The sequence below is a fragment of the Denticeps clupeoides genome, chromosome 7, assembly GCF_900700375.1.
Source record: "Denticeps clupeoides chromosome 7, fDenClu1.1, whole genome shotgun sequence".
Classification (NCBI taxonomy): domain Eukaryota; kingdom Metazoa; phylum Chordata; class Actinopteri; order Clupeiformes; family Denticipitidae; genus Denticeps; species Denticeps clupeoides.
Window position 1 is genome coordinate 15,403,214 of NC_041713.1, and position 26,631 is coordinate 15,429,844.

Consider the following 26,631-nt stretch of genomic DNA (forward strand, 5'->3'; position numbering starts at 1 on the left):
GTCCAGGAAGCGAACTAATTAGAAAAAAAGCGGAGCGACTTGTTAATCATCTTCATGAGAATGGACTCTGGTATGTGGACTGAGGTGTGGATATGATGACACCATTTTCTGTCAGCTTCCTACCCCTTTAAATAAATCCTGCACACCGCAGCATCTAATCCTGGTGCTGGATTACAATAATTGATTTGCACTTCACTTCACAACATTTTTTTTTATTTAATGTTTTCTGGGTAGCTTTTCCTTGGCTTCTTGCGGAGGCAAAATCCGTCAATTAATTCAACCCATCGTCCATGCAAAATTCACACCAGGAGCACCCACAGAATCAAGAGAGCTCTCTATTCTTATTCTTCTGTTCACGTGTGCCTGAGTCCATGACAGCAGAAATGAAGCTCAGCAAATGCAGGTCAGTACATGTGTCCGGAGTTCACACATGTGCATGCTGGCTGAATTCCCAGTCTTACGCGCTTATTATATATCTGACAGTTCACCTGCAAATGAGACAGTGTTGTATGACAGTACTGAGGTATTACAGCATAACAGGAGCCATAAAGAAGGTGGCTCTAGACTTCATCTAAGATTATTTAATCAGCAAAGGTCAAGTAAAAAAAAAAAGTAGTTTCCCCTAGCCGTAACAGGACAAAGGGGTTATGGATAGTGAGTGAGACTGTGGGACTAAAGTGAGACTTTAAAGTGAGACTTAAAATGACAATTCATCCTATTTCTGGGAGGGTTGATTTATTTTATTTATTTTACTTACAGGTTATCTGTATTGTTTAATGTCCATTCATTCATTCACAGTTGGGCAGATTATGTCCTGGAGACTTGCCAGCTCTGCTTAGTAAGAACATGACCTTTACCTGAAAACCGAACTTGAGCTCTTCGACTCACTTAGTGATATAATGAAAAGGGGTGTGGCTTAAGGAGGGCTGTGGAAAAAAAGGCTTTCAAAGGTTCCACCTTAACTTCCCTAACTAATTCCTATTAGTATTCAGGTTATTTGCTCTTGATGACCATTAAAAAATCAGCCATCACTTCCTTAAAGATGTGCAAAAACATATTCAGTGTATTTTAAACTCTTAGTTTAAGGGTTCCAATTAGAAGTCATTGACTCAGCGTACGCTAAATGGTTCCGCACGTGTTGAATGTTTTTGCTAAAATGATGACCAATATGCTCCAGGTTCAGGGTTTTGTTACTGGTGTTATGCTTGCAAATGCGTAACTGCAAGTTGCTGAAATGCAATCATTTTTCCTACTCTGCGTTACTATAATATGAACATTAATAAAAACCATAACATCTCGGGATGTACTTGGGATTTACTGCTACCTGCATTTAATGTATCAAAACTGACAGGACAGAAAAGGAGTAGGGTATAAAGTAACTGTGCTCATGCCTCATTAGAAACCAGGTAGCTCTTCTGACATACTCACCAATACATACATCTTCATTATTCTCAATAAATATCACAGCTGCTGAAACATCTATGAGAGGAAAGCAGTTCATTTCAAATCAGAATGAAAGAAAGGGACAAATTGGGCTGTACTTCCGTTTGTCATATTAAGAGTGGCAGATTGAGAGTTTGGTGTAATTTAATTCTATACATGCAAGAGTGAGAGAGAACCAAGAATAAGAGCCGCAGGTTTTAATGCAATTTTCCAGACCACCAGTCCAGGACTCTCTCCTTTGGCCTTTTGAGCAGAACAGCTGCCGGCCAGGAAGAGACTAGCTGACACTCAGGAGACTTGGGACTAGGCAGACTAGTATTTCCAGAATATTCTGCCAAAAGCAGGGCTGTGATTGAGCTGAGCAGAGTGCGGCCTTGACGTGTCTGGGTGGCTAAACAAGGCCCTGTGCCAACAGGTAGACCAACAGGCAACCTGCAGCATGATGCATCACAGTGACAACGAGAAACTCTGATTAATTAAAGAAATGTGTATCTTGTGCAGTATTGTGATGATGAAAAAAATTCAAAGAAAGATAGGTGGATAAATCAACTTGAATGAATGTGGGTGAATGATGAAGAGATATTTAAGCCCAAACCTCTACTGTCCTGTCTGAAAGTTCTTGTTTTATCATAACAATTCAAAGCACAAATGAGCCTCAATGGGCTGACCTTAAAACTGCAATATCATGCTGTACCACGCTGGTAGGTACCCAAGAGACTTGCTGATTTATTCAGGACAAAAGCTGTTTCTCATACACATTGGCACAGATTCTCTGGGATTTGTTGTGTGGGGGAGTTCTATGTTATGCAGATATATGTTGACTAGATACATGATGACTAGAATCTTTTTATTTTTCATATAGCAGTTTTGTACAGTCAGGTTCATAAATATTGGGATATTGACACAATTCTAATCTCTTTGGTGCTATACACCACCACAATGGATCTGAAATTAAATGAAAAAGTGGGAGCCTCACTGTTGTACACAAACTGTTGCAATTCCTATACAGGTCACCTGATTAAAGCCTCAAATTAAAGCTGAAATTCTGCAGTTAAAGCACATCATGTTTGGCGTGGGGAGAGGGAGTGACTGGTTCAGGAGGGGCAATGGGAACAGTGGGGAAGGAGGAACGGTGTGGGTTTACCGGGGTGGAGAGAATACAAAGGTGGCAGGCCTAATAAGTGTTTGAGGGTGTGGGACGAATCCGGGGGGCGTCTGCTGTGTCAGAGACTCAGGCGGTAGAATTGTCAGTGTAATAAGAGGAAGTTAGCAGCATTCGTGGTAGTGTTAAGATGGGCCGTTTAAGACTTGAGGGCAAGAGTCCTTGGTTGTTCATGCGCCCCCTGGGGACCCGGTGGATGGTCGATTGTGACAAAGGAATATCTGCTTACATGTAGCTCCAATGGAATGAAACATGTTTGCTAAAACACATGTTTGTCTCACTTTAGCACTTTTGTTGATTATTAAAAATTGCAATGATCACATCTGAAAAAAGGCACTGATTAAATAAACAATAAGACTGGCCAAATTCAGGCTAGACAAGTGACTTTTTAGAGTGAAAGTGATTGTTTTTGTCATTGTTATGCACTGCAGCACAGCATACAGGCATACTCTGCATTTAACCCATCGCACTTAGCGAGCAGTGGGCAGCATAGAAAGGAACTCAGACATTAACCCCCAACCATACGAGTAAGCTTCCTTAGCTGCTAGGCCAATACTGCCTGTAACTGTAACAATGTCTGTTTCTTATTCATTATATTTCCAATTCATACTAATTTAGAGTGGACCCTAAACTGAGCTGTGACAAATAAGTAAAAAAATGTTACATGCAAATGCTACTATTCTAGACCACATTACATAGAAAGAACACAAATCAGACAGAACACATATGATGGGTGGTTGTTTAAATTGAAGCTAATTTTAATCTTTTTTGTCTCATAAACATCTGTCATTAAATTATGATTATAGAGTGATGACCTTTGGAATTTTGGACTTTCACTCTAATAAAATCCCATTTAGTGATCTCCACTGAGAGCCATTTATCCTCTTTGACCATACCACCATACACAATTCTATTATAGATCTATTATAACCCATGATCTATTGTCAGCAAGCTGAACATTTTTCATAATTGGTCTGGTATTTTAATTTCTAATTATATTAATTTATTCGTTGCAAGAAAAGAACAGCAACATTATCAAACATAACTTGTTAAAATCACGGGCAATTGCCTTGTCAACATTTTCCACCCTCTGTTTGCCACAAAGTCATGTATGAAGATTCCCCAAGCAATAGCCAAAACTAAATGATCACCCAGGAGAGTAGAAAACGGGACCGAATTAGACCCAGGGACCTGATTTTAAACATCTACAAAATGGACAACATGAAAGGGATTCATATTTGGAGCATAGCATATAGCCAGTATGTCCAAAGAACAAAGACCGAATGATCTATAAGGGCTCTTATTAATAGCAGACAGGTGTCGCTTTAACCTTTAGCAGTTGTGTCTGACAAATAATTAAACCCTTTTCAGGTTCTCAGAATAGGTGTGTGACGTCAGAGCCAAACCGGAGTATTTCAGCGCCGCTTAACAATTGCAATAAAATGTCAGTGCTGATCCTGTCTCACTTATACAGAAAAGGAGTTATTAGAATGACTTACTATTGTAAGCCAGTAACAATATACTGGTGCTCATGCCAAGTGATGAGAACCAGAGGGGTGTGTGACATTTTGAGGCAGGGGTGATATCAGCGCCGTTTTGAATTCGATTTGGCCTCCCTGCCCCCCAGCTAAACCCATCACCGACAACCCAGTTCAGCATCGCCAGAGGCCAGCAATTTTGAGCTTTCACAGACAAAATGTGTACTCTGAGGGGAAAGCCCCTGGACCGAACTCCAGCCCGCCCTCACTGTTGGTTATTTTGGTTATTTCTTATCCACAGGCTTAGTACTGCTGCATGTAGAGACAGTCACAGTAGATAGCAGAGCTAAGGATGGTAATTATCTGCATAAAGACATAAATCTCATGAATTTACTTTTTTGTGGTACAAAAATTTTATACATTTGACACAAATTTGGAAGAATATTATTTGTAACTGAGCTTTCATACAAAATATCCTAGCTAGTATGCAGTATTTGCGTATTAAGTATTTGAACATTTGAGTATTATTTAAACATCATAAATAATCTTCATATTTCCTAAAACTCATATTTGAAATAGCAATAGACACAGAATGTTTATTTTGCAGGCTAATGTACAATTTATCTCTCTAACTAACTACCTACCAGCTGACTTTAGCATGATGTGTCTCGATTGAACTGAAAGCTCATTTGGCAGTTCTAACATCTGTTTTAGTGTATGATTATGAAATCATGGAAATTATGTTTTTGTACCTTCTGTGCTTTGAGTCTTTTTTTGGGATGGTATACATGAGGGTCACAAGTGCAATGACCCCTTAACACCACCATACCAAACCACACCATTAACATATTAATCAAAATATTTGATTTAAAAAAAATACATAATTCATATGTTTTCATATGTATCTATTTGTGTATCTCTTTTTGTTCTGTAAGGTAAAGATGCTGGTGTATACCGTGTCAAAACTACCTCCCTGTGCAAGCTTTGATAGGTGCTCCAGCGTGGTGTAAGATCGCCTCATCTCCTGCAGCAAAGCGCTGGAGGATGACAGAGAGAAGCACAGTGTAAAGCGTGCGCATCCGCGGGTCTGTGCACATGCACCGAGGTGGTGACTGGATCACCTGTCAAGCGTGGCACTTGTGCTTAATGAGACAGTCAGGTGTGATGCATGTAGGCTCCCTGCCTTTCCTGTCAGTGCGACTTCTGGCCACAGATCTGTCGCGAGCAAAGGCGTCTCACACACAGCCGGCGTATTTTCACAGGCTAAGTCACGTTCATGCATTCTGCCAGATTCTCTTTGTCTATGAGAGTAGGGCACGATCCAGGGGGTGCAGGCAGTGAGGCGGACGGTGAACCCATCACTCAACCAGCTCACCCAGAAAGTCACAAGTTTGACCCCTTGACTCACAGATCCTGTTGCATCCCTTTGCAACACACTTAACCCTATGTCCCTCCAGAGGGAATGTCCGTGTAAATAGTGTATTGCAGTCACTCTAGATAAGGGCATGTGAACAATTGAACTGTCAACAGGAATGTAGAGGAATACCTCACTCCCCTGAGGTTAAATGAAGGTTAAAATGACCACTCCACTTGCCACTCCACAAACAGCTGGATTCATGAAGCAAGATGTAATCAGGATGAAGACATCCTGATCCACACACATTACAGTTTTGTAATGTGACAAGCATAATTTTTTTTCTCTTATGGGAATGTCTTGGGGTTAAAATGAATGTTCACGTCAATGTTCATGTTTTACTTTTCTTTGAAGCAGTTTCAGTGTTCAGTGCTCTTTTAAATTAATAAATATATTAACCCTTGTACATTAACAACTTGCATCCCTGTTCCTTCGCTATTGTTTGACCTTGATGATGCTGACCGCCTGTTCTGTTCCTGTTTCTGATTATGTCATTTCCTCTGACACCGCCTCCACTCCTAGCCCAACCCACGCCCATCCGACATGATTATGTCCTGCTGCCTTCTCCTACCAGTTCCGTACATGTCTGTCTCCCACTCCCGAACGCCCTTTTCTACTCCAGCACCAGTCGAAGTTGTGGCCCAGGCCGTAGCTGGTAATAGGACGAGTTCACCACCTCCATCACCAACTGTCGGCACGCCAGTGGAAACACAGCCATCTTCCTATGATGTCCTCAGCAGTTAAACTTAGACGACTCACCATGCCATGCTCATCCAACCACGCTAGAGGAACCCATGCAACTCAGGAAGGAAGATCAAGGTCTATGTTATTACTGTGGAGGCAATAATATTTTAAGTTAAACTGCCCGAATCAATTACCAAAACCCCTCGCTCCACCACCAATTGCATTATTCCCATCACCCTGAGTTGGACAACATCATCCCCTGTCCTCCACTGGCCTTCACTGGGAGTGCACTGGTGGATTCTGGGGCAGCCATGAATCTGATGGACGTTGACTTAGCCACCCGACTCTGCCTTCCTACCACCCGTTCTGACCATCCACGCACCGTCATGGGCCTAGACAAATGTCTGCTGGGCTCAGGACATGCCCTGTTTCAATCCAAGCCCATTCAAGTGCACAGCAAACCCTCACATGAAGAGACCATTGTATTCTTCCTAACATCCCCATAGTTCTTTGTTATCCAGCTGCAAAGACCACTGCCCCGATAACAAGTCTCATGAGATTTCCATAGTCATATTGGGCCATGCCACCCAAGCTGATGCCCTGCTCAGCGCCCCCGAGCCAAGCCACGCCCATGCCACACCAAACCAATCCCATGTTACACCAAGCCACACCCTTGCCAAGTCAAGCCATGCCCACAAAACCACTCCCGGGGTTCTACTCTGTTACTATGACCTAGCGGCCATTTTTGACAAGTACCGGGCAGCAGAATTACCCTTAATCAGCTGTACAACCTCACCCTTGATCTTCTTCCTGGTTCCATGCCACCCCAAACTTATCTATACTCACTCTCACTTACTGAATGTAAAGCCATGGATGAGTATATATAAGTATGAGTAAACGTTACCCCCTCCTGCTGCTCAAAACGGGCTTTGAACTCCTCAAGGGACCCGAGATTTACACCAAGCCCCCCGATGTGGGTGTGGCTTCGAGTACCTTGTCGACTGGGAGGGGTAAGGGACCAAGGAGCGGTCCTGGGTGCTCCAGGAGTTTCACATTGCCAACTGGGCGGCTCCAGGCCCAACCGACGGCTCTGGGCCGATCTGGCCCATCCACATGATTACGTCCTGCTGCTTGCTCCTACCAGTACTGCCCGGTACGTCCTATTCATTCCCTGTCAGTCTCCCACTCCCGAGCTACCTCTCCCACTACAGCGGCAGCAGCACATGCGCCAAGGCCTTAGCTGGTGATAGTCAATCATCCTAAAGTCCTATTTCAGTGATCTGATTCATGGGCATGTTTATTTGACGTTGTTCAGTGGTGGGTTTTGGGCATATCATATCAAAATCCATGTCACCTCAACTGTAACACTGGGAAAGAAGATCAGTTTACAGCCAAGGGGATGGACCACTATTTTTCCTAATTATACCACGCATAAAATTCATGTAAATTAGGGTATAAAAAAGGATATAAACAATTCAATTTTTTGCAGTAGTATTTGCAAAAATAAAAAAATGCTATATGTTTTAATTGCTTTAATTATTTCTTGTTGGTCAAAAGCATGTATGTCCATTTTATTAAAATACATTTGCAGACACAACCTCATAGGAAGAAAACAGACAAGCAGAAACTTGGACGGCGGTGGAAAGTGGGGTTTGTAACACACCTTAGTTCACCCTCAGGGTTATTTTCTTAATTAAACAAGTGCATGTCTGGCTGGGCTCCCCTGCAAATCTTACGTCCTCTCAGGATTTCTTCCCTCACTACAGTCACGTTGAGGTCCACAGCTGCATCCCGGAGCTCTGGGACTCGCTCTAGCTGAATATGTAGCTACAGAAGGCTTTTTGTGTTTGTTTTAAGAAATGCGGAACACACATTGACTAGTCAAGGTGTTGAATGTTTTCATAAAAAAATCTGCCTTTAATCTTCCTTGAAGTAATCCATACTGACTGACTGTAGGCTTCTTCTGTCTTTAATATAGTTTTTTTGTGGTTGTTTAGAGTAAGATGCTCTGCGCTCCCTGCACACCCAGCAGCCATGTCAAGGATAAAGAGCGATGCTGATCTGAGAGCTGAGACACGGAGAAAGTCGAGAGACTGCATTAACATAAGAGCCCTCAGGTAAACTCCATCCCGCTCTCTTCATTTCCAATTCTGCCGCGCTCATCTCTTTTCTGGGTGTTTACATTCCATCCAATCTTAAATGATTCTTTGAGCTTTCTTCTTGTCCTACGACCCCCTTTACCTCGTATTCCATGTCCTTTTTTTCTTAAGGTAAAACCAACCTAAACCTGGTGGCATATAAATGCATCGCTCCTGAGGTATACATCCTCTGGGGCTTTAGATAAAAGCGGATCTTGCCAGCAGAAATGAACATAGTTGTAAATAATTCTTCATTCCGGCTCTCTTAAAGATGCATGTCGAGGTCTTCTCATTCATTCACAACCATTTCAAATTCGATTTTTCTGGACAGGAAGATATGGATACCTCCTTTGGAAGGGGGTTGAGAGGCACACATAAAGAAATGTATTTTATCCTGAGACAAAAGGAACTGCATCCAACTTTCCATTTTCTTCCAGAAAAATACATAAATATCAAATAAAGGTAGTCGGCACAAAGCACTGAAGCAAAGATTAGGTCGGGAGGGAAAATAAAAAAAGAAACAGGAAAAGGAATCAATCACATGGAGAACACGGTGGCGGTGAGGACATTGGGCCTGTCAGGATATTCTGGTGGCTGGGAGACAGACACCGCAAAGTGAAGACAGAGAGACAAGGAAATTGGACAGAGGTGAATGGAAACATTCGGGCCTGTCTGGCAAGAGGCTGTTTGGGTGGTGGTTGAAATAAAATTGTTTCCACCCTCCCCCCCCCGTTCATGATTAAATCATTCGACGAGGCATATTCCTGAGGGTTCAAGGAAGAGCGGGCAAAGCCCTGCAATGACCAAGGTTTTTTTTTTTTTTTTTTTTTTTTTGCAAAGAGCACTTAAACCGGGTGGAGAGACAAATGCTGTGGCTAATTTATATATTGTAATGTGCCCGGAGCTGGAGGGCGATGGATGCTCTGGTCCGCCGGCTGGGGAAACTGCACCAGTAAAGATGGAACGATGCACTCCAGAGGAATTATGGCCGTGGAAAGTGCTGAGCACAGAGAGGGGCTTTAGCAGAAACAACGCACTCGGATAGAATCTCGCGGCACGAATCCGGCCCATTTGCATTTTTATTGCCATTGTCCATTTTAAGAGTGCTGTCACAAACATGGCGTAATGGAACAAGTAAGAGGTATTTGCAAAAACATTGCCAGGTAGGGGGAAAAAAACAACTAAATCTACCGAATGAGGCACCGTCCGGATTAAAGCAAATTCTTATGGTGGGTACAAGGATTCTTCTGGAAAAATGTGACCAAGCTGGCGCTAACGCAACCGTGCTAGCCCTGTCTAATGTTCGCCCACCACCGGACCCCCTCCCCTGCCACAAACACCCTTGTTAATTTACATCACCAAGCCCCAACCTGCGGATCCGGCAGCCCTCCATCCCCCGCCCGCTGGGAACCCCTCATGCGCCTCCCTGTCGAGGCGTGAGTCAGCCTCCCCCCGCAGACTGCAGCTGTTCCACTGCCTCAATGCCTCCTCGAGAGACCTCAGCCCACGTCCACGGCCGTCCGCTCCATGCCACTACCTCGACAAGCACTGCTGCAAAAAAAAAACAGCCCCGTATATATCACGCTCTCAAACAACAAGCTACGGACACATTTACATACGTACATTTCTTGCCAATCATACATCAGAATGAACCCTTTTATGAAATTTGGGTAATTAGTTAGTTTTGGGTAATTAGTTAGTGTCTTGTTTTTGTCATAGCTTGTTTCAATGGAAAACAGAGCACCGAAAAGAGAACCACTATGACAATCACATGGTCCAAGCATTAGAAAGAGCACCTTTCACATATAAGAACACCCAAAAAATAAATGTACAAAATGGAGATGCTATCGAACGACCTTGTCTAATTGCATCCATCGCTCTCACTGTTCTAAAGCCAAGTCTTAGCCTTCCCATGGGCTTGTGGCTCTACCATTCTCACAGAATTGATTGCATCTTATTAATTAACCCTAACCCTGCTGTCATCTGCAGCCTTTTAATAGACAAAACTGAACAAAACAGAGTTTTTTACCAAACTGTTATATTACCAAAGGAACGTAAGACATTTAGAATATTGAGAGGTGGAGACAGAATATTCTATTCCAGTGATGGGAAAAGAAAAATGAAAAGGGGTTCACGTGTTGGAAAGTATTAACAAATATCTGCAGGGCCTTGCTGTTCACAATGCTTCATACCTGGTGTGTATGTGATAAAAGTAAAGGGGCATCACCAGACACCAGGAGAAAATGTTAGATCCAATCTTTCAACAGGGCCTTGTGGCAAAACCACTGTGCTGAGGAAAGGACTGGGGGACTTCTCTTGTTTCACTATAGTAAATGGATACTCCACCTACAATGGACGCATCACCAACTCTGCTCCATGAGGGCATGTGTCCTGAACATTTTTGTGTTCAGCTTTATTTAGCCCTCCTGATTCAACTTCTGTACTCGTTATCACCCAGTTCTTGAGCTGATGAGGTGCGGTGGAACATGAAAAGATCTAAGCTGTACAGGACTGGTGCACTCTAGAACCAGGGATGGTGACACCTGCTCTACATCATCCTGAATGAAATTGATTAAGATGCATAAGTATGGTTATTGACGAGATCATTTGGGATACAGAGAGGCAGCTCATAACATCATTGATATGATATTAATATTCAATAAGGAAATAAGTAAAATTTAACTGAATAAAAATTGAATAATCAACTTAAAAATAACAGTAGTCAAAACCACCTCACTACATTTAAGCAGATACTCCTTTCAGATATTCTTAACAGCCATTTCCAGATACCAGAGTTACATGTCTGGGAGGAATGGAATATGGGCAATTTGATAAATGTTATGTTATCGTCTATCAAAAACAAGGATATTGTCATGATCCGGACCGGCAGGGGTTACTCCGGAGACTGACCGGAGTGACTGTGCCTGCGGACGGCGGACAGGACGCCGGTCCCCCACGGACGAGCCATGCTTTGGGCCAGGCCTGACGCCGCCGGTGCAGGACTGCCGCCACTCGTCCTTATGGACTTCTCCCCCCTTTTTATGGACCGTTTTGTGGGCACTCCCAGGTGGTAGTGCCTTTGAGGGGGGAGTACCGTCAGGATCCGGACCGGCAGGGGTTGACTCCGGAGTCCGGACCGGAGTTTCATGTTAGTCTCGTGTAATGTTCCCTGATCGTGTTCACCTGCTGTCTATTTATATAATTGTATAAAACTATCCTGTTCGCCGCCGGGTCATTGTGCGTGTAGATGTTCCCCTGTCTCGTGAAGTTTGTATTAAACCCCTGTCCTGTGATCGTGCGAATGCGTCCTCCTTCATGCCATGTCCAGCCCACCCGTGACAGATATATCTAAACGACCCTAAACGTTTGAAAGGTATTGCTCTGCCATTCTATCATTAATTCTATAAAAATTGACAAATACAAAAAAAAAATTAAGACATGCTGTGCTTTCGTAGGTTTACATTTGGCCTCTGACCAAATCTGTATTGTTAATACCACAGTCAATTGGTAAGTGTGCCAGAGATGTTACCTGCCACCCCGAGGATTATGGGAGATTATGGTGTGAATGGTTTAAGTCTCCTTCACTCCAGCGTGGGCTTAAGTCTTAACATGAAATGCCTGGCCTACATTGCTGTCTAGACATGCTGGGCATTACAGGCTTGAGGAATATGATTGGTCACTGCAATTGATCACTATATATGAAGTAGCATATGCTCATGTTCTTGGTAACTGGTGCTTCAAGAGTCTAATTTGGCATTGTACACTTTGCCCATTTCTTGTAGGATTTTTCCGATTACATTAAATACTGTATATACATAAACATTACAAAGACCAGCTCCATTTGGTGCCGATTCCTAAAAGAAAGGTTACATTAAGGTCTTAGATTTAAGAGCCCTATTTTTAAGAATTATTCTAATATTTTTCATCTGTACCTCTGCTGTCATCTGAAGAGCTGGCAAAGCAAATGTGAAATAATGGTGTGGAGAACCTGGCTGAGCTTCTTATCTCGGGCATTGCTCAACCTTGCTCAACATGCTTAGCGTGACGGATTTCTGACAGCTGCCTCTCAAGGCAGCGCCTTCCCTGACACTTTCAGCCCTGATTTGCCTTTTCATGGTTAATGCGGGGGGCCGTTTGGGTTTTCATTTGAAAGACCTTTTAAACTTGTGACGCTAATTGAGCTCATTTTTTAAAACGATCACAAAATGAAGACCAAAGAGTTCATCCATCTTGTCACAAACAGAAAGAGTGAGAAACAATAGGCAGCTATGGGGCAAATGATGTTCCCCAGCACTGCATTTAAGCTTCCCCCACTGTGATAGCACCATCATTAATAATGTCAGCATGGAGAACAAGTGAATTTCGAGCCACATCTCAGTTTCTCCCCGCAGAGCTTGGCACTCTCTCCGTTTTGCAAATAGTTTTGCCATGGTGCGGGATCTCATGGCTCTAGGGGATTCTGAGACGGACCCATCCGGCTCGTCGGGCAAAAGTACATTATTTATTTTTTCGCACTTCACCGGAATATATCACCCAGCAATAACAGGGCTGGAATGCGGGCGCCACTGTTTTGAGTGCATCACCCATCCGGCCGAGATCCTGCTCGGTCCCAGACGCTCTTAAAAGCAAGCCATTCAAATAACTCTTAGACGCAAATTAATCAAGAGTCCAGACGGGATGGAGGCCGGGATTGTGACGTGCTGCTGCTGTCTGGTCGAAGTCGGCATAATATCACTCCTTTAATTAAACCAAGGCTGAACCTTTCCCTTCCCCAAGGTTCCATGCATGGAAAGTCTGTCTGGTCATTAATAGCAGCTTTCTGGTACAATGTAATGTGTTTTTCTTGCTTTACGCGTCAGTGTATTTTGTAAAAACACCGTGTGCTGATTTCAGCACCACGTCCTCCACAGATGAAAGGGATTACGCCGAGTAAAGGATACACACGCTGGCCAGGCAACAGATAATGCGAAGGTGCCTGAACCCTGTAAACACACCCTCCCTCTGCCGCGCCTCACCGGGGCTCCTGTGCCAGAGACGGTGCTTACGGAGGCACGTCGCGTGGTGGAAATGTTTCCCATAATGCATCATTAATCAGAAAGCATGAGAGGGAGTTCGAAGCAGCAATACCAATGCAATCTCTCTCTTTAGTTTCAACCCTGTATGAACACGTTCCCATGGGTCGTTGTATCTTTGAAAAATACACATTCGGAACTAAATGCTTCCTTTTCTGTGTTGTTATTGTATTTTGTGTGAAGTCTGTTCTGTTCATATTTTTGAGGTTCTTTATATATGCACTCTGCACTTCAAACAAAGTGTTGCCAATAAAAACTCCTTGATAAACCATCATCTTTCATTTAGTCCCTTCTGTTTTTCTCTTTTTAAATGAACAATTCGCTTTAAGCTGATGCTGCAGGTTGCACCTCTTTCTCAGATAGATAAGATCACTGTACAAGAAAGGAGCTAATGGCTGTGGGTGGGGCTTCCTACTCCATCAGCAGACAGAAAAGAGGATGTTAAGCAAATGCAGTCGGGTGATTTGTGGCGTAACAGAACATTAGGTGCTGTGAAGGGTATATGCACTGCTATAAAAAAGGGAACACAAAAAGAAGATCGGAATGAATGAAATGTTCTTTTTAAATGCTTTGTTTTTTACATAGCTGAATGTGCTGACAACAAAATCACACAAAAAATGAACTCAATGAACATCAAATTTATCAACCCATGGAGGTTTGGATTTGGAGTCACACTCAAAATTAAAGTGGAAAAACACACTACAGGCTGATCCAACTTTGAATGCCATTAAAACAATTCAAAATCGTCTCAATAGTGTGTGTGGTCTCCCTGGACATGCTCCTGATGAGGTTGCTCCTGAGGGATCTCCTCCCAGACCTGGACTAAAGCATCCGCCAACTCCTGAACAGTCTGTGTTGTTTAAGTGTTCCTTTAATGTTTTTAACAGTGTATTTACCTATAGCTCTTGGCCTGTTGGGAATCTTGCCTTTGCCCCCTGCACAGCTTTCTAACAGGCTACTGATTAAAACACCGGATTGGCTAATAAATAAATATGGTTTTGAGGGTTAATTGCAGCTCTGGTATATTCAGACTGTGGCCTGTTTAAAGGGCTCCCTGACCCATGGGGGCATCGATCGGGGATACTGCTGTCTTTCAGCTGCTCTGCTCATGGTGGATGTCAGCTGTCATCCCCTGATGTCCTGCAGACAAAATGCTACCAGGGCTTCGCTTTAAATCCACCTTTTAAACCACGTTAGGTCATTTTCAGGTTTCTGATTGGCCACTCGCACTGTGTGATCAATGCAGTGAGTGAACGGGGGAAAGTGGGATTTCATGAAAACCCCGCTCCGCAGAGCCTTTAAATCAGTTTCTGACAGAGCGGGGCTAAGTCTGAGCTCTGCTGTCACGTTCGCCTGGCGTGAAAATGCTGTTCTGCAACACACCGGATCATTTAGTTAAATTGATTTATTTACAGTTCCTCAGGTGATAAGGAGCTTGTAAATAAAACACTAAACTCCCATTGATTTAGTTCTCCAGTGGGACTTTGGTGTCCCAGTGTTATAAATAAACAATCTGCCTTCACTTCTGAATTTAGATAAAACCTCTGTTGCCTGTGCTTGGAAATTTAGATGAAGGAAAGGCTGTCTTGACAAAATTATGATGTATTCTTAAAATATTTTATTTTGATGGTGATCATTTGTTTAATCAGCATGAATTTAGCAAAGTTATGGGTTGCTCTAATACATTATACCGGTGTCATGATCTGCAACGGTTGCATAGAAGAGTAGAATAATCAGTTCCCAACTTTTACATTTTGCCCAATCAGTGTCTATATATTTGGTAACAGGTTATGTTTACAAGAATGACCACCTTATCCAGAATGACTTACAACATGATTTCATGTTACTATCAATGAGGTAATGAGTTCTGCTTCTCTAGAACTCAAACCATGACTACAATCATTTTATTTCACGTTTGTAGTTTTTCTTAGACTATAAGAAAGTTACAAGGTTGTCTAAGCATTCTCTATGATGAGGTTTTGCTGATCTGGCTTCTCAGAAAAAGCCAGAAGGGCCACCTCAGTAGAATGGCCTGCTCTGAAGAGTAGACTGGTTGGGATCTCTAAGGTTGTTCTGAGAGGGATGAAGTGATAGCTGATTGTACAGAACTCAAGTAAATGAGTGAAGAGAAGCTGGTCGGTAGTTGTTGATGTCTGCAGGATCAGCTTTCCGCAGGAGATTCTGATAATGCAGCAGGTCTGAGTCAAGCTGTGAGTTCTTAAATTTCCTTTCCGTTGCTCTTAGTTATCTTTGACTGCTCTGCAATATGTCAGGTAGCCAGGGAGCTGAGAAGTTCTTTTGGGTTTAGAAGATAGTGGACAGAGATGATCCATAGAAATGGAAAGAGAGGAGAGGAGAGTGTTAGTAGCTGTTTCCAGCAGTAAGGAGAAGAATGAGTCAGAGGTTACAAGATGTGAAAGATGTGAAAGAGGAAGATAAAGATGAAGGTGAGACAGAGTGAAGGATATGTTGAATGTATGATAGATGGTGGTCAGTCTTGGATCCAACAGGTAGAGGGGGAAGGACATAAAGTGGTGGTCAGAGATGTGGAGTGGAAGAAAGGTCAGTAGGTGGAGAGGGATGAATGAAGACCAAGTCCACGACATTCCCTCCTTTTTTGTGTGGACAAGCTGCTGCTGTTGGCCAAAGAGAAAGAGTGGAGAAGGGGAAGATGATTGGAGTTTGTTTAGCGGAAGGTTGAAGTCACCTAGGACAGTTAAAGGGATGTCTATGGGAAGATCGCTGAGCAGAGTGTCCAATTTATCAATAAAGATTTCAAGTGACCCAGGAGGGCGATATATGACGATGAGCAGGATGTACACAGAAGAAGAAACTGAGACTGCATGTAACTCAAAGCAACACATTTTAAGATGCGTGAGAGGCAGTGGTGTGAAGGCATAAAAAGACATAAAAACTCAAAAACACCTTTTAATCATAATTTACCATTTCCTACAGATTAATTTTGGATTTTAGGATAACTGTCAATATCATACATTTTTTAAGATCATATCCTGCGAGTTGGCTGCACCATTTTAATTTTTCCAACTTCCCAATTTTCATGACACCTGCTGTTATCAAACACCTATTTCACTTTCACTTTCAGATATAATGTATAAAATCATAATACATCATAACGGAAAAGATGTGAGGTTTGTGTAGTGAAAAATAATTGTATGAATATGCATAATATGTAGAAATATGTCTGTGTTGTTTGTTTATTTGCTCATTACATTACATTTCCAAATCATCCTGCTGTGATATCCAGTGAAGGCCTACCCACTAGACTGTAGTAGTAAGAGTAGAATCCTGTTATTTTTTTAATTGTAACTGTGCCTTAGACTTTAAGACAGTGAAAGACACCGCAATTTGAGCTAAAGCTTTTCAAATGCACATGAATAAAACCATGCATAACATTTTAGAAATCTTATAGACTCTTATTACATTTCAAAAGTACGACCAAGGGCATTCTTAAAGATTTTTTTTGTCGGACTAGCTTAGTTAGTCTTGTCACAGAGGATGTTACTGTTTGCAAATATACTTCAACAAGGTTAAGCATCCAAGCCTGTACTTAAGAGTAGAGACAGTTTCTCTTGTTGAAGCTGTGTTTTGTAGTTTATTGTAAGCTATCACAGCAAATTCCTATTGGGATTTAACAGAAAAAAAATATTTTGCACATGGCAGATTTCCCCTCTAACGGCAAAACACCATGACAAAATGATGCACCATTACAGCTAAAAGACAGTATTGTTCCTCTCACTGTAAACTTACATAAAAGTGTAAGTTACAGTAAATGGGAGCCTTTCCGGACCCTGCTAGTTGCTCCATTGGCGTGCACGATTGCATCAGCCAGTGGGAAACCGTACGAGTGCACAGAGACCCATCAGAACAGATGTGGGCAGGAAATCAGCCCATGTGGATGCTGCATACTTAATGTGTCCTGAGAGGCAAACTCAATGCAGAGAAATAAATAAATAAATACATTGCCTGGAATGATGCTAGAGGATTCAAATCATTTTAAATTAAACGAATAAAACAAAAACCTGTGGCGGCCTTCCCAGCTGATGTGCAGTAACATGATCAATAATTAAAGTCACCCCCCCACCCGTACCACTTCTTTTTGATAGTTTCTGGTGAGCATCAAAAGACTTTATTAGTTATGTGGAAATTGTAATAATGGTTTCTGTGGACACTTGCCGTGTCGCAGCAGATGCTCCTTTTGGATGTTGAGTGGCAATGGCGTCAATTAGTTTTACTCCAGCTTGAGATCATAATTAGAGTCTGACAGGTAGCAATGATTAAAACATGAAAGAAAACTGATCTGAGAGTGCCCATTCCCACTTCTGTGGGAATTCTGAATAATATATATATATTTTTTTATCATTCATAATAAATTTCATAAAATATAACAGTTCCACTTCACTTTTATCATTGCCAAGTCAAAGGTTTTGTTCTCTATTGGCTGGATTATATGTAAATGAAGCAGTAAGCGGTATGCCATATAAAGTGCTTATTTAAAATAATGCTGATTGCAGTTATTTGCTATTTGATAAGCTAAAACACATGACCAAGCCTTGAAATATTATAAATATTATAATCTAAATGGCTGCTAAACTGCAAAAAGTGTCTACCCCATTTCCTCAGAGGTAATAAATCCCCTTCACCTTGTTATATAAAGGTCTGCATTGCTTGCATATTCCTGTTTGGGAATATGAGGGATAAATCATTGGATTTTGCAGGCGACAAGTGCATTTGCAAAGAGTGGAGCCACACCCGGGGGGCTACTTACCCCTGATCCACAGGTTAAAATCTCCTGCGAGAACACACATCTCTGAGATGCTCCATCAGCGTCTGGTCACACCCCCTGGTGAAACACAAGGTAAAAATATACTGTTGATGGGTGGGTCGCATAGCCCTGATCAGTGCAGCTGGGCAAATTAAATCCATAAATCCACGCTTTGAAATCTCAGCACCGCTGTGGCCTTTAGTGGTGCTTTGAGTTTCGAGTCTTAATGTAGGACGCGACAGTAGACATAAAAGCCAAGCTCAGTCCGTGACGTTGAAAGCCTCACGTTACCCTACCCTTCACTCACCATCTTTTGGTGAGTGAATCTACCGCCGCTTCACCCTGCTGGCAAACTTGAACTGTTGCAATTACTCATGCCCCCGTGGTAATTCTGTCTGTAAGATGGCGCTCGTGACAGATCATCGATTTCGCTGTGTCTGAAATGGGTGGCCCCTCAAACATCCTGTGTCACTTCCTGGGCACTCTGCGGTATGAGTTTTATTGACGAGTTTCCTTTCTTGCATGATTGATTCAATGCGACTGCTCCATACGAGACTTAATTAATTGGAGTTGCTTCGGGAAGTGATCAGCAAACTAATTATGTGGTAAATAATGCCAACCTCTAAGAGTGGTCAGCAACTCTGCTAAAGCAACTCGGGAATACGATACCCACCATCCAGGCCAACGGTCAAGATGATTCTACTCTACAAGCAAAAAATGCATTCATTTCTAGAAAGAATTTTAAATCAAGTTCGTCAGGTTGACCTAATGAGTGAATAACTGACAATATTATAAACAAGTATGTAAGCATCAGCTGATCAGCAATACTTTATAGTTATTATACTTTTTAAGTGGTAAATCCATATAAGCCTCATATACATAACTGAAAATAATTCATTTTCTTGATTGTATTAGGATAAGTAATTTGGTGCCATCATGGTGTAAATATTTGCATATCTCTTTCAATATAGTCTACATATTGATCACTCATAATTAATCACTATTTTCAAACTGTCTCAAAGCATAGCATTATGTATTAAATGTGCGTATGGTCAAAGGCATGCATGACAGTGGTCAATCATCACTAGGCAAAGAAATAATAGATATATCTAGACATATATTAGCATCATCTGAATATATGCATTTTCGTATCTATACTATCATTAATATTTTTCAATGAACATAAAAAGTTGCAATATATAAATAACTCAATATGCATACTTTTACAGGATTCAAAATGTATCTGCAGCTCATGGTTGTTCTCATATGATTTTTGACTTGTATCTAAAAGTTCTCCAAAGAGCGTCAACCAAATCAAAACAATTTTTGTTTCCCATCAAGATCTCAAAACGGCAGTAGAATTTCAATTAAAGCAAGGAACTATAGATAATGTGGCTTAATTTGATGGCACGCCTGCAATTTGCATTCTGCTGAAAGAGGTGATAGTTATAGCGCCTCAGGCAGCTGCCATACAGCAAAGGCCTGTGAGAACCCCAAAAAGCGACGGAACCCGGAGCTAAGGAGCGGTTCGGAGTGTTGGACGCTATTCTTTTAATTACTCATCATAATGACTCCATTTAGCCGTTCAATGACCCATTTAATGGCTCTGGGTGAGCCTGGGAAGCACTGCGTCCTTGGCAGGGTCGATCCTGCAGCTGTCCCGGCCCACGCTACCTTTAACCAAAAGGGCTGGAGAGACCTCCTCCTTGTGAGCTGGAAGGCGCAGAAGATGCTCAAAACTGCCTCCAGTAAACACGTACAATGAAACCGTATAACTGGGATCAGCAGCAGACTGGAACTATTGTGTTTCACTTCCTGTGAGAAAGTAAAGTGGTGAATAGGACTGTAATTAAATGAAAGGCGTCCTCAGGAGGTTTTGAATAAAAGCAATTATGTGGTGCTATTCATGTTTGCCAAATGAAAGGTGTATGGAAAGCAAAAAAAAAAAAAAAACTTCTCACAGTTATCCACTGCACCTCGGCCGCATCTCTTTTGATAGGACCAGGCCCACCTTGTGACTAGAATCTGACCTACATGTGATGTAACCGTGCTGTGGGAGAGATGATAATAAAGCCCAGGAGGCACTGCGGGCCCCATATGGTCTGGAGGAGCGCATGGCCGGCGTGCTGACCGCGAGCGCTGCAGCCCTCGGCCGGGGCTCGGCGCCCCTGATTGACTGAGTCCACTCAGCTGCTGACAAGTGAGGAGAGACACACATGCGCATGGGGACCAAAATAAAACCCATCGGGATCCACGCATGTGGTTTTATGCCCTAAATCCAAAGTTCCTCAGCAATGAAATCATGCATTGATTAATATTGATAAGCGGAATGTAAATTGGTTGTGGATGATAGTGTTCTTGTTGACTCTGTTCTCACATTGATGGTGATATGCCGGTTAAACTGTACAGTATAGACTGGGGTGTCTTGAATTTTCAGCTAAATCATTTACTTTACTTTACTTTACTTTACTTGGCAGACGCTTTCATCCAAAGCGACTAACAAGGAGACAAAAAAGTTAACTTTTCTTGTTTATCATATTTAATTAGTCATAAAGCATGAAGTATGTGAAAGTGATGTGAGAGCTTGAATGCAAATGATTGTCAATAATAAATAGACATATTTATGTAGTCATCATCTAATTCATGTAGATGATCAAATGAGAAAACACCACAGTTGCTTTACATATTTCAAAAATGTTTTCTCAAAATATTTTGATTACATACATATTTATGTACTGTAACAGAGTATGTTGCTGAATACATGTATTCAGCCTTCCCTACATTTTCAACGTATATTCCCCAACTCTGCTGACAGTCATTTTAACGAAGACGCCCCATTCCCCTGTTCCCTCTAAACAAATGTAAAATGAAGTGGACATGAACGTTAAACAACGAGCGGGGGGAAATTGGCTTTGTTTAGTCATGTGGCTTTGTATGCAGTTCAGCATATGGTAGAGTATGTAACTACAGGGAGCAACGCTGCGGGTGCCATCCCCACCACGCTGTCGTTGTGGCCCATGGCGTGTGCTCACCGTGAACTGATTTGGCACTACAACTCTCTCTCTCTCTCTCTCTCTCTCTCTGCCAGCAGACCTAAAGTTCATTGTTTCCATTTGTGACGATGGCAGCGACTGAACGTGATTTCCCAGTTCGACTCATATTGCTGGAGATTGCACTGTCTGAACTGGCTCTGTGGTACGTTGGGAGGCTGGTGCAAATGAGAGAAAGGGAAAAAAGAAAGGCTTTGATGCGTTCAACCGGCCTGATCTGTGGCAAGATGGTAAGGCTGTCGGGTGCGGGAGATATCAATGGACACATCTTCACATTTGTTTTAAGTATAAGAGTCGTCTTCAGACGAGCGGGCCTTGTATCCACTCATTTGTCCACTGAGATGCCCAATACTGTCAAGGTTCCTTTATTCTTCAGAAAAACCAGACAATCTTCAACGGCGGGAAAAAAAAAAAGGAAAAGAAAAAGAAAAATCATCAGGGTTTTACTGGCATGTACAATTACTCAGCAGCCATTCAGAAATTCTGCCTTTTCCCAATTTACGGCCTTTGCATGTCCTGCCTTTAATGTGTTAGACCTCAAAAGGGCAAAACATAAAGCTGGGCTTTGCTAATTACTAAATTGTAAAGAGTGCGTGGAGGCCTTCGTACGAGCTCTTATGCGTTTGATAAAGCCTTCGTGTCTATGCATACAAAGGGAACAAGTACATCTGCATGGAGACTGAGCAAATGAGTTCCTTGTAGAGATGTATGGGCAAAGTGACACACCAATAAATACATAAATAAATAAAACGAGAGAATGACATTCAACCTTTGCATTTGCCATTCAGCTGAAATAGTTAAGCTTTTAAATCTTACATAATATGCAAAAAAAACAAAAAAAAAAACATGGTTGATTCAAAAATTATAATAATCTCTGGGATATGTTAAAAAGGCCCAGGGCTTTCATAAGCCTGGTAAGTGTAAAAAAAAAAAAAAAGAAAGAGAGAGCGACAGAGCAAGGATGCCTGTGCTCAAACATCTCTAGCTATGGGAGCATAATGATGAAGAGAAAATTCCCCCCCTTTGAAGTCTGGTGTGCAACCGTGGGAGTGAGGGAGCGATGTGCCCGTCTGGTTTCAGAGAAGACTCCAGGCAGGGCCCTCCAGTGGGTGCACCTGGTGCAGCCGGGTTGTTGCAATATGTGAGGATTCAGGATTTAATGGCCCTCGGTGATGGCCCTCGGCTGCCTTGCCAGTAAACACGCAAGGCGCCTCGGTGGAGGACAAACCTCTGATGACAGGTGGATAAAGAAAGCTATTTGTATGTGACAAAGTGATTAAGTGCCTTTGAAGAATATTAGAAGCACATGATTAATCTTAACTTAAATTACAAAGAGGGTGAGGGACACGTTTGTGATTCACTGTCACTCAGTGCGATGGACTATTCTACTGAGCAAATTGGGGAACACAGACTGATAGTAAAAACATGATTTTTTTTTTTTAGCTCTTTTCCACTGTTCTGTGGTATGTCGAAAACGGGAGACAAACCAAAACAGAAGGTCTTCTCTGTAAACAGGCAGATCTTACAGTAAACTGTGTTTCACATCCGAGTGACTCACTTTTCTTCCGGACCTAGAGGTAGAGAGGAGACGAGCCACACTGCTACATTTCCCGAGAGACCGAGCGCGAGCATTCGCATGGCTGGGTCTGCAAAAACCAAAACAACACAAAAGCCCATTCCTGACTAAATATAGCAAGTGCACTAGCTTACAGATGACACAGTGAACCCGGAAACCCCTCATTTTTAAGCAGTGGGGTACTGGGTGGATGATGTAATGGGCGCATACATACATTTTGCATGCACAGTAAATGTTATAATTATTACATTTTATATAGCAACCTTGTAAGACTTAAATTCTAGAAATATTTGATCCATAATTTGTTTTATATCTTTAAGGCTTTTTGACACCTATTTAAACTGAAAAACTGTCCTTAATTTTCTGATGTAGAGATAATGTATTGTTGGCTAAACTAGAGCTGACTTCCATACTATCAAACTGGACAGACTGACGCTGTAACATCTCGTACCAAACTGAAAGGGGCTTATTATGCTGTGCCCACATTACCAGGCTGAAGTGACTCAAATCTGATTTTACTGGCTTAATGTGACACATATCTGAGGTTTCAAATCTAATTTGAGTCAGTGTCATATGCAGCCTTGGATTGGACATGCAACATGAATGAGAAAGGTCAGATTTTGTTTTTCTCACTATACATATAGGCTGAACAGTGTTACTGACAGCCAGTACAAGTAAAGCATCAAAGATGTATCAGTGTGGGCAGGCAGGCTGACAGAAAAAAAATAACATTGAAGTCAAAAACTACTTACTTGTAATTATGAATGTCATTCATCAAGACAAACACGATCTGAGCAAAACATCTGCATTAAACAATTAGGCCTGTAATGTGAATGTAGCAATAAGAATACGTCCTCTGAAAAGCATTTTATATAGATCTACTTTTTTGCTCTTAATGCGGTTTTGGCACCACAGACAGAACCCTTTTAAAAAGTAAAGATCATTGAATGCAAGGGTCTCTTACTAAACCCATTAGCAACCATTATTGTAAGAGCGTAATGGGGTTTCTTGGGTGTAATTTTAATGTTACATTTAACCAACGTGGAAGGACTGAATGGTTTGCAAATAATTTTTGTGTGTTGTCCCCGAAATCCACAATTTACAACAGGTAACCATAAACCAGTTAACAGTACTACACGCATACAAATCATCCATTGCACTACACAAAATTTTGTACTGTGTGATTGTCATTGTGAAACACTGCAGCACAGCACATGGTGCACACAACAAAATGTCCTCTGCATTTAACCCATCACCTTGGTGAGTTGTGGGCAGTCATGAAAGGCACCCAGGGAGCAGTGTGTAAGGACGGAAATTTGATCAGTGGCACCTCAGTAGTACTTTGGCAGTTCGGAATTTGAACAGATTATGGGTCTGCTTCCTTACCCATTTAGCGACTACTACCACCACTGAGCCAGATGTGCCAGTTTACACTGAAACAAAACTGCCACAGTTCATACAACTGAAAATGAACTAGTTCACAAAGACGATTTGTTCACAGTTAAAAAAAATGAACTAGTTCACATGAATTAATTTTTCATATAAATAGGTCACCTCCTACTTTTGTCACTCCCGATAAAATTTACATAACATTGAGGAATCAAAGCAGGGATGGCTGAAGTCTGAACAACCCCTCTGGTGCCAGATAAACATGTATGTGGCTTTTGAACTTTGATCTCTTCTTGACCATCTTCCATCAATGTTCAACAACCATCTCCCGACCCAAGGACCACCACCATGTAAACTAATACAGGGAGTGCAGAATTATTAGGCAAATTAGTATTTTGTCCACATCATCCTCTTCATGCATGTTGTCTTACTCCAAGCTGTATAGGCTCGAAAGCCTACTACAAATTAAGCATATTAGGTTATGTGCATCTCTGTAATGAGAAGGGGTGTGGTCTAATGACATCAACACCCTATATCAGGTGTGCATAATTATTAGGCAACTTCCTTTCCTTTGGCAAAATGGGTCAAAAAAAGGACTTGACAGGCTCAGAAATGTCAAAAATAGTGAGATCCCTTGCAGAGGGATGCAGCACTCTTAAAATTGCAAAGCTTCTGAAGCGTGATCATCGAACAATCAAGCGTTTCATTCAAAATAGTCAACAGGGTCGCAAGAAGCGTGTGGAAAAACCAAGGCACAAAATAACTGCCCATGAACTGAGAAAAGTCAAGCGTGCAGCTGCCAAGATGCCACTTGCCACTAGTTTGGCCATATTTCAGAGCTGCAACATCACTGGAGTGCCCAAAAGCACAAGGTGTGCAATACTCAGAGACATGGCCAAGGTAAGAAAGGCTGAAAGACGACCACCACTGAACAAGACACACAAGCTGAAACGTCAAGACTGGGCCAAGAAATATCCAAGACTGATTTTTCTAAGGTTTTATGGACTGATGAAATGAGAGTGAGTCTTGATGGGCCAGATGGATGGGCCCGTGGCTGGATTGGTAAAGGGCAGAGAGCTCCAGTCCGACTCAGACGCCAGCAAGGTGGAGGTGGAGTACTGGTTTGGGCTGGTATCATCAAAGATGAGCTTGTGGGGTCTTTTAGGGTTGAGGATGGAGTCAAGCTCAACTCCCAGTCCTACTGCCAGTTTCTGGAAGACACCTTCTTCAAGCAGTGGTACAGGAAGAAGTCTGCATCCTTCAATAAAAACATGATTTTCATGCAGGACAATGCTCCATCACACACGCCCAAGTACTCCACAGCGTGGCTGGCAAGAAAGGGTATAAAAGAAGAAAAACTAATGACATGGCCTCCTTGTTCACCTGATCTGAACCCCATTGAGAACCTGTGGTCCATCATCAAATGTGAGATTTACAAGGAGGGAAAACAGTACACCTCTCTGAACAGTGTCTGGGAGGCTGTGGTTGCTGCTGCACGCAATGTTGATGATGAAAAGATCAAAACACTGACAGAATCCATGGATGGCAGGCTTTTGAGTGTCCTTGCAAAGAAAGGTCGCTGATTTGTTTTTGTTTTGTTTTTGAATGTCAGAAATGTATATTTGTGAATGTGGAGATGTTATATTGGTTTCACTGGTAAAAATAAATAATTGAAATGGGTATATATTTGCCTAAAAATTATGCACAGTAATAGTCACCTGCACACAGATATCCCCCTAAAATAGCTAAAAATAAAAACAAACTAAAAACTACTTCCAAAAACATTCAGCTTTTTATATTAATGAGTTTTTTGGGTTCATTGAGAACATGGTTGTTGTTCAATAATAAAATTATTCCTCAAAAATACAACTTGCCTAATAATTCTGCACTCCCTGTAGACACATAATAGGCGCTTGGACTGATAATATTATGAATGAAATCTGCTTTATTTGGAAGTTATCTTTTATTCCCTGTATGCCAGATATATCTACACATAGTTGATTATCAGATGTTTGACTCAGTAACCTTTTGCCAGCTATTAAGTGATATTAAAAAAAACAGTCCTGAGATTGTATTCTCCGTGGTCACATATACTCAAACAATATTATCTTATGTTCATAAAATGGCTTCAAAGGCTAAAACAAATGGCTTCAGCAGCTGCAACTGTCAACTGTCGAATGTTCATCAATTGAATGAAGGCTCATTATATTCAGCATTCCCAGAAAATATGCAAGTGATCAATAACCGTCACTTATTCACACCAATGAAGGTATGAAGTTTGTTTGTTCAATAAGATGACTCAATTATTTCTTCAGTCAATGAAACCTTCAGTGTAGAAGGTTTGGCACTAAATTTACTGAAGTGTACAGAACCCATTCATAACACTAAAAAAGAGACCAAGGAGGCAGACAGAAAACATAAAACCCTTCCAGAGCACAGCGA

At 41.9% G+C, this 26,631-nt stretch overlaps 1 protein-coding gene and 1 long non-coding RNA gene across 6 annotated transcripts in view; one reads left to right on the forward strand and one right to left on the reverse strand.

Annotated features, from left to right (window-relative positions):
- The window catches only part of elfn1a (extracellular leucine-rich repeat and fibronectin type III domain containing 1a), a 69,267-nt gene that overhangs the window by 14,934 nt on the left and 27,702 nt on the right, over positions 1–26,631 (reverse strand). For 3 of the 4 annotated variants that reach the window (XM_028987108.1, XM_028987110.1, XM_028987107.1), the window contains exon 2: positions 18,178–18,252. The gene's annotated coding sequence lies outside the window, so the exon portion shown is untranslated. Of the gene's footprint in view, positions 1–18,177; positions 18,253–22,782; positions 22,871–26,631 lie in introns of all 4 variants that reach the window. The other variant, XM_028987109.1, reaches the window with a different exon arrangement.
- Positions 1–26,631, forward strand: part of LOC114794510 (uncharacterized) — a 42,165-nt gene that overhangs the window by 8,505 nt on the left and 7,029 nt on the right. Inside the window, exons 1-2 of one of the 2 annotated variants that reach the window (XR_003750355.1) lie at positions 315–403; positions 8,179–8,298. This is a non-coding gene — a long non-coding RNA (uncharacterized LOC114794510). Of the gene's footprint in view, positions 1–314; positions 404–8,178; positions 8,299–26,631 lie in introns of those variants that run through there. The other variant, XR_003750356.1, reaches the window with a different exon arrangement.